The sequence below is a fragment of the Callithrix jacchus genome, chromosome 4 (genome assembly GCF_049354715.1).
Source record: "Callithrix jacchus isolate 240 chromosome 4, calJac240_pri, whole genome shotgun sequence".
Lineage (NCBI taxonomy): Eukaryota > Metazoa > Chordata > Mammalia > Primates > Cebidae > Callithrix > Callithrix jacchus.
In genome coordinates, this window is record NC_133505.1 from 44,496,543 (window position 1) to 44,503,686 (window position 7,144).

Genomic DNA, 7,144 nt, shown 5'->3' on the forward strand with positions numbered 1-7,144 from the left:
AGGACTCAGTATACAGCTGTACTCATGGCTGTGACACACTGAAAGGATATAGTACAAAATCAGTCAAGGGAAAATACACATGGAGTGAAGTCCAGAGGAATCCAGGCCCAAGCTTCCATGAATCCTCTCCCAGTGGAGTCACTCTTATCAGTTAGAGTGGTGGAGAACACTCCTAAAATCCAAGTCTCCAGATGCCAACTATGTGCCTGGTTTGGTCACCATCCTTTGAAGGATCTGCTTACAATATTGGCTCACTATAACCTTGAATTCCTGGCTTAAGTGATCCTCCCACCTCAGCCTCCTGAGAAGCTGAGACTACAGGCATGCACTACCACGCCTGGTTAATTTTTTTAAAAAAAATTTAGAGATAGGGTCTGGTTATGTTGTCCAGTCTGGTTTTGAACTCCTGGCCTCAAGTGATCCTTCCACCTTGACCTTTCAAGGTACTGAGATTACAGCATGAGCTACTGCACCCAGTCTATATTTCTTTTTTATGTGTGATGTGATCTGGCTATGTTCCCACCCAAATCTCATCTTGTAGTTTCCATAATCCCCATGTGTCATGGGGAGGGACCCAGTGGGAGATAACTGAATCATGGGGTAGTTACCCTCATGCTGTTCTTGTGATAGTGAGTGACTTATCATGGGATCTAACAGTTTTATAAGGGACTTTTCTCCCTTTTGTACATTCTACTTTTTGCTGCTGCCATTTGAAGAAGCATGTGTTTGCTTCCCCTTCCACCATGATTGTAAGTTTCCTGAGGCCTCCCCAGCCATGCTGAACGTGAGTCAATTAAATCTCTTTCCTTTAAACTACCGAGTCTTGGGCAGTTTTTCATAGCAGCATGAAAACAGACTAAAACAATGTGAGTTATCTTTCTTGAAATTAGTAATTCTCTGATTTAAAATGTTTATTTTCTACGTATACATTGTTAAATCCATCCTAAAATTCTCCATCAATATTGAAAAACTTCCTCTCATATGGTCAAATGTATGTGGTAATCCATTTCAATTGTTTCTGGAGTCCTCTGTCTTTCTACTCCAGTGGTTTCACTCTAGACCTGCCACACATTTCTCTTCCTTGAATTTCCCTTCATCATAATCATGGGGATATCTTTTGCTTCTTTCTTTCTTTTTTTTTTTTTTTTTGAGACGGAGTTTCGCTCTTGTTACCCAGGCTGGAGTGCAATGGCGCGATCACGGCTCACCGCAACCTCTGCCTCCTGGGTTCAGGCAATTCTCCTGCCTCAGCCTCCTGAGTAGCTGGGATTACAGGCACGCGCCACCATGCCCAGCTAATTTTTTGTATTTTTAGTAGAGATGGGGTTTCACCATGTTGACCAGGATGGTTTCGATCTCTTGAGCTCGTGATCCACCCGCCTCGGCCTCCCAAAGTGCTGGGATTACAGGCTTGAGCCACCGCGCCCGGCCTTGCTTCTTTCTTATATGGAATCCTGTATTAGTCCATCCTCACACTGCTATAAAGAAATATCTGAAACTGGGTAATTTATGTTTAAAAAACAGGTTTAATTGGCTCACAGTTCTGTAGGTTATATAGGAAACATGGTGGCATCTGTTTCTGGGAAGGCCTCAGGAAACTTACAATCATGGGGGAAGGTAAAGAGGGAAGCTTGCACATTACATGGTTGGAGCAGGAGGAAGGGTGGGGATAGGTTCCATACACTTTTAAACAACCAGATCTCACACGAACTCATTATCGTGATGACGTACCAAAGGTAAGGAGGAAATGTGCCCCCATGATCCAATCACCTCCCACCCAGGCCCCACCTCCAACACTGGAGATTACAATTTGACATGAGATTTGGGAAAGACTCAGATCTAAACAATATCAAATCCCATTTCCTGGATCCTGAATACTTTAATTTTCTTGTTTTTTTCTCCCTCATTTTTGTGAAAAATGTCATGCAGTTATTTCCTGAAAAAGTATAGATAAATGTGAAATCTTGAATGTTTGAAAATGTCTACACTATTTTCACACTTGATATTTTGGCTTGGCACAGACTTTTCTATTGGAAACATTGTTCCTCAGGATTTGAAAGAGTTGTTCTACTGCCTTCTAGCTTCTTGATACCATTTTGATTCCTAGTTTTTTGTATGTGACCTGCTTTTTCTCTCCAAAAGCTTTCAGGATTCTCTCTATCACTAGCGTTCTTGGTTTAGATCTTTTTGCATTTATTGTACCAGAGCACGGGGGGAGGCTTTTATTCTGGAAACTCACTACCTTCATTTCTGGGAAAAAAGGTCTCATCTCTTTCTAGAACTACTGTAAATGGGATGCTGAACTTCTTAAATTCATCCTCAAATTCTCTTTTTTCTTCTATTTTCTGTCCTATTTTCCATCTCCTTTTCTCTCTGGGAGAGTTGTTAAATCTCACCTTCTAACTCTTTCATTATAACTTTAAAAATATTCAAGATTTGCTCTTTTCTGACTCCTTCTTTCCCATTCTTTCTTCCTTCTTTCCTTCCTCCTTCCCTTCCTCTCCCTCTCCTCTCCCCTTGCCATCTTTATTTCTTGAGACAAGGTCTCTGTCATCCAGGCCAGAGTGCAGTGGTGTGATTTTGGCTCACTGCAACCTCAAACTCCTGGACTCGAGCAATCCTCCCACCTCAGCCTCCCAACTAGCTGGGACCACAGGGACATGCCACCATACCTGGCTAATTTATTTTTATTTTTTGTAAAGACGGGGTTTCTCTATGTTGTCCATGCTGATCTTGAACTCCTGTGCTCATATGTGCCACTCACCTTGGCCTCCCAAAGTGCTGGGATTACAGGTGTGAGCCACAGTGTCTAGCCTCCCCAACTTTCTTAATGGTATCATGTTCCTGTTTCATGGATGCTATCTTTTTTTTTTTTTTTTTTGAGATGGAGTCTTGTTCTGTTGCCCAGGGTGGAATGCAGTAGCACTATCTCTGCTCACTACAACTTTGCCTCCCCAATTCAAGCGACTGTCCTGCCTTAGCCTCCCGAGTAGCTGGGATTACAGGTGCCCACCACCATATCCAGCTAAATGTTTTTTGTATTTTTAGTAGAGATGGGATTTTGCCATTTTGGCCAGGCTGGTTTCGAACTCCTGACCCTAAGTGATCTGCCCACCTTGGTCTCCCAAAGTGCTGGGAATACAGGTGTGAGCCACCATGCCTGGCCTTTTCTTTCTTTTTTTTTTTAAATGGAGACAGGGTATTGCTATGTTGCCTAGGCTGGTCTGAAACTCCTGGCCTCAAGTGATTCTCCCACTCTGGCTTCCCAAAGTGCTAAGATTACTAAGCATGAGCCATTGCCTCTAGCCGGCTACTCTTTGAGGCTCGTAGAGATTTTTGTTTGTTAAGACTTCTTTGGTTCTCTATATTGTTTTCCCATTTTCATGATACTTTCCTCATATATCTGTTGGCTTTTGTCTATTTAATGTTAAGAGGTAATTTTTTAAAACTGTTTAAAACTCTAGGTCTGTTGAGGTAGGGGTGGGGAATGCTTGATACCTGGTAAGCTTCAGTGTAAGACAAAAAAGGTGACAAGTTGGGGCCAGGTGCAGTGGCTCACGCCTATAATCCCAGCACTTTAGACGCTGAGGCAGGTGGATCACGAGGTCAAGAATCGAGACCATCCTGGTCAACAAGGTGAAACCCTGTCTCTACTAAAAATACAAAAATTAGCTGGTCATGGTGGCGCACGCCTGTAGTCCCAGCTACTCAGGAGGCCGTGGCAGGAGAATTGCCTGAACCCAGGAGGCAGAGGTTGCACTCCAGCCTGGGTAACAAGAGCGAAACTCTGTCTCAAAAAAAAAAAAAAAAAAAAGGTGACAAGCTGGATGTTTTAGTCAAGATGTTCCATCACATATGTTCATAAATAGGTCTTTTTTCCATCTTCAGAGAGGAATCATGGTATTCTCTAACAATCTGTAATCCACTGCTTCAAACCTTAATATACATATGAATCATATAGGGAGATATTGTCAAAATGCAGATTCTGGTTTTGTAGGTCTAGAGTAGGGCCTAAGATTTCACATCTTTAACCAAGCCCCAGGAGATGTCAATACTACTGGTTCTTGGACAATAATCTAAGTAGCAAGGTTCTGACTGGGGGTGGTGGCTCATGTCTATAATCCCAGCACTCTAGGAGGCCAAGCTGGGAACACTGAGCACAGGAGTTCCAGACCAGCCTGGGCAACAAAGTGAGACCCTGAATCTAAAAAAAAAATTATCAAGGCAAGATGCTGTGCACCTGTTAGTCCCAGCTACTCAGGAGGTGGAGACAGAAGGATCGCTTGAGCTTGGGAGGTTGAGGCTGTAGTGAGCTGTGATCACACCACTGCACTCCAGCCTGTACAACAGAGCAAGACCCCATCTCAAAAAAATAAAAACTAAAACAAACAGTAGCAAAGTTCTAAAATAAACCTGGCTTCCACTGTTTTGCAATGTGATTGGGAGAGGAGGCAGGACCACTTAGAATTCTGATCTATTAAACATTTATTTCAACTAAAAGGATGGACTGACTAGAAATGTTTTCATGGAATTTTCTCTTAGCTGCCTTCTGGACCACCAGATTCCAGCAATTTGTACCAGATTTCTCCTCCTTGATAGGAGGAGAAATGATGATAGGGGATAGGGGGAGCATCTTACTATTTAGCATGCAGAGTTTCACTTTAATTTCCATTTTCAGTATGATACTTCATCTCTGTCTTCATTGGTTTCTGGTGGCCCCAAGACTAGAATCTCTTTAGTTTAATTTCTTGAGATAGTAAATCTCATCTGCTGTTGTTTTCCCTCATTGTCTTTGTTCTTGTGGATTTCACTGTCCTGTGGATTTTTTTTTATCTTTACTAACATTAGTGAAATTAGGGGAGGAAGTGGGGACAAAGGCATATGTTCAAGCCAGACATTTTAACCATCCAATCATTAAACTTTTCCAGAAATGTCCCACTCATTGTGGACTACTCTTTCTACAGTGTACAAAGTAAATTATAAATTGAATTTAAATTTGCCATCATTTCATTGTTTTCTTTGCTTCACCTTTACTATATTTCCTTTTTTTTCTTTGACTTCTTTTAGGTTGGTTGAATTTTTACTCTTTTTTTCCTTTCTACTAGTTTGAGTCATATCCTCATTTTTTCATTCTTTTAATGATTAGTCTAAAAATTGCAAGAGGTATGCTTTACCAACTTAATTATGGTAAAATTTATGCAAAATAAGACAGCTACTCTGTACAGTTGCATTAAGTTTTGACAATGTATATACCTGTTTCTCTACCACTGCAATCAACTTACAGAATGTTCCTATCACTCCAAAAAGTTTCCTCACGCCCTTTATAGTCCCTCCTCCCCTCCACAACCAGGAAACCACCAATCTATCATTATAGAGCAGTTTGCATTTTCCAGAATTTCATATAAATGGAAACATGCATTACTATAGGTATTCTTGAGTAATCAAGTTACTATTAATTCTTTAACTTTGCCTTTTTCTCAGACAGTGTTTTAATCCTGGAATTCTCTAAACTCCTCCAGTTCATGTTTCTCAACTTTAATTTGCATATAAATCACCTACAGAAGAAATCTTGTTAAAATGCAGGTTCTAGTTTAGTATATGCTATTATTTTTGTGTATTTTCTCTCCTTTTAGTAAAATTATCCCAAGAAGATAGCTACTTTTAGGGTTGGTACTTCTGCTAAAATATGGAATTATATTTTATGGTGTCCTGGCTTCACTCACAGTTAAGAGTTTAGGACTTAATAGAAGTCCTAATTAAAGGTTGAAATGATCAAACATTAGATCAAGCCGAACAATTTATACTTGTCACATACTACTTGCTTTCATACTTACTTGGTTTAGCATTCTGCTGAGTATATGGTAAAAAGTTCGAGCTAGAATTCAATTCCAAAGAGGATAATGCAAGCCATACTGGATAGCTAATTTAAACCATACTGTATCATACTCTTGCCTGACTAGAACTTAAAGCATGGAACTATTGAAGTCATTTCCCTGTTCCAAAAATCATCAGGGTCTCCTGCCCCTTCATGTCTAGCTCCCTGCCCAACAGCCTCCATGCTCTGACTTTACCTTACTAGCTTTCTCTCACATATCCCCCATTTTTTGGTCAAAGGGGTAACCCATTGTTTCCTGAATCAATCTTATGGCATTAGAAAAGAAAAGACAGCAGTCCCCAAATAGAGTCATTCATGCTGAGAGGTTCCATGACACCAAATCAAAACCTGTATTTTACTGTAAGATCTGACCCTTCAAGAAATCAGGAGATATAGTCAAATTCCATTAAACTAACAAGATTTCGTTTACATTCCCATGAAAAAAATAATCTTGAAAAGACCAATCTGCTATTTGCTCACTGTTCCTGATTTCTTTCACTTTTTTCTGCCTGTAAAACTCACCTACTTGTCTAGTTCATAGGAGCTCCTGTTTTGCAGACTGGACGTTGCCCAGCTCATAAACAGCTAATAAAAGCCAACTGGATCTTTGGGACTCATTTGTTGAAATTTTATTCTTTGACGCGTTATTTCTCTTTGCTCATGCTGGTGGCTCAGCCTGGATCACACTCCCTCTACCATCTTTCTAGATGACACCCTACCTGAGAGTTTTAAGGTGGAGCTCAGATGGCACTTTCTTCACCGAGCCTTCCCTCTTCTCCCAAACAGATGAGCTCACTCCCTCTTCCAAACCTTTTCACTTTGTTTGCATCTTTCTTGAGGTGCTTATATTGTGACACATTCCAGTGTCACAATATAAAAATCCTTGCTTTCTTCCATGATTAGAATGTAAGCATACTCTTCAACTTTTTAGCCTTTGCAGGCATAAAATAGAACCTTACCAGCAGCTTACAAATAATTGAATAAATACATATTTCAGTGTGACCAAAAGAGGTTCCAGAGAACTTAAGCAGATCTCATTTCCTCAATCCTAAGATTCCCACCTCTAATAGGAGCTCCCGAGCTACCCTTTACCACCTGTTAATTAGCAAGGATAGTATCAAACTGTGAAAACCTCCCAAGTTTGAACTAAGATTCTTCAATCTTCTCCCTTGTTTTTATGTCCAATCAGACAAAACAGTTGCTTTGTTGTGTGACTTAGATTTTGCCTTCCTTTTCCTCTTTCTCTACCACATTTTCCATCATTCTGTT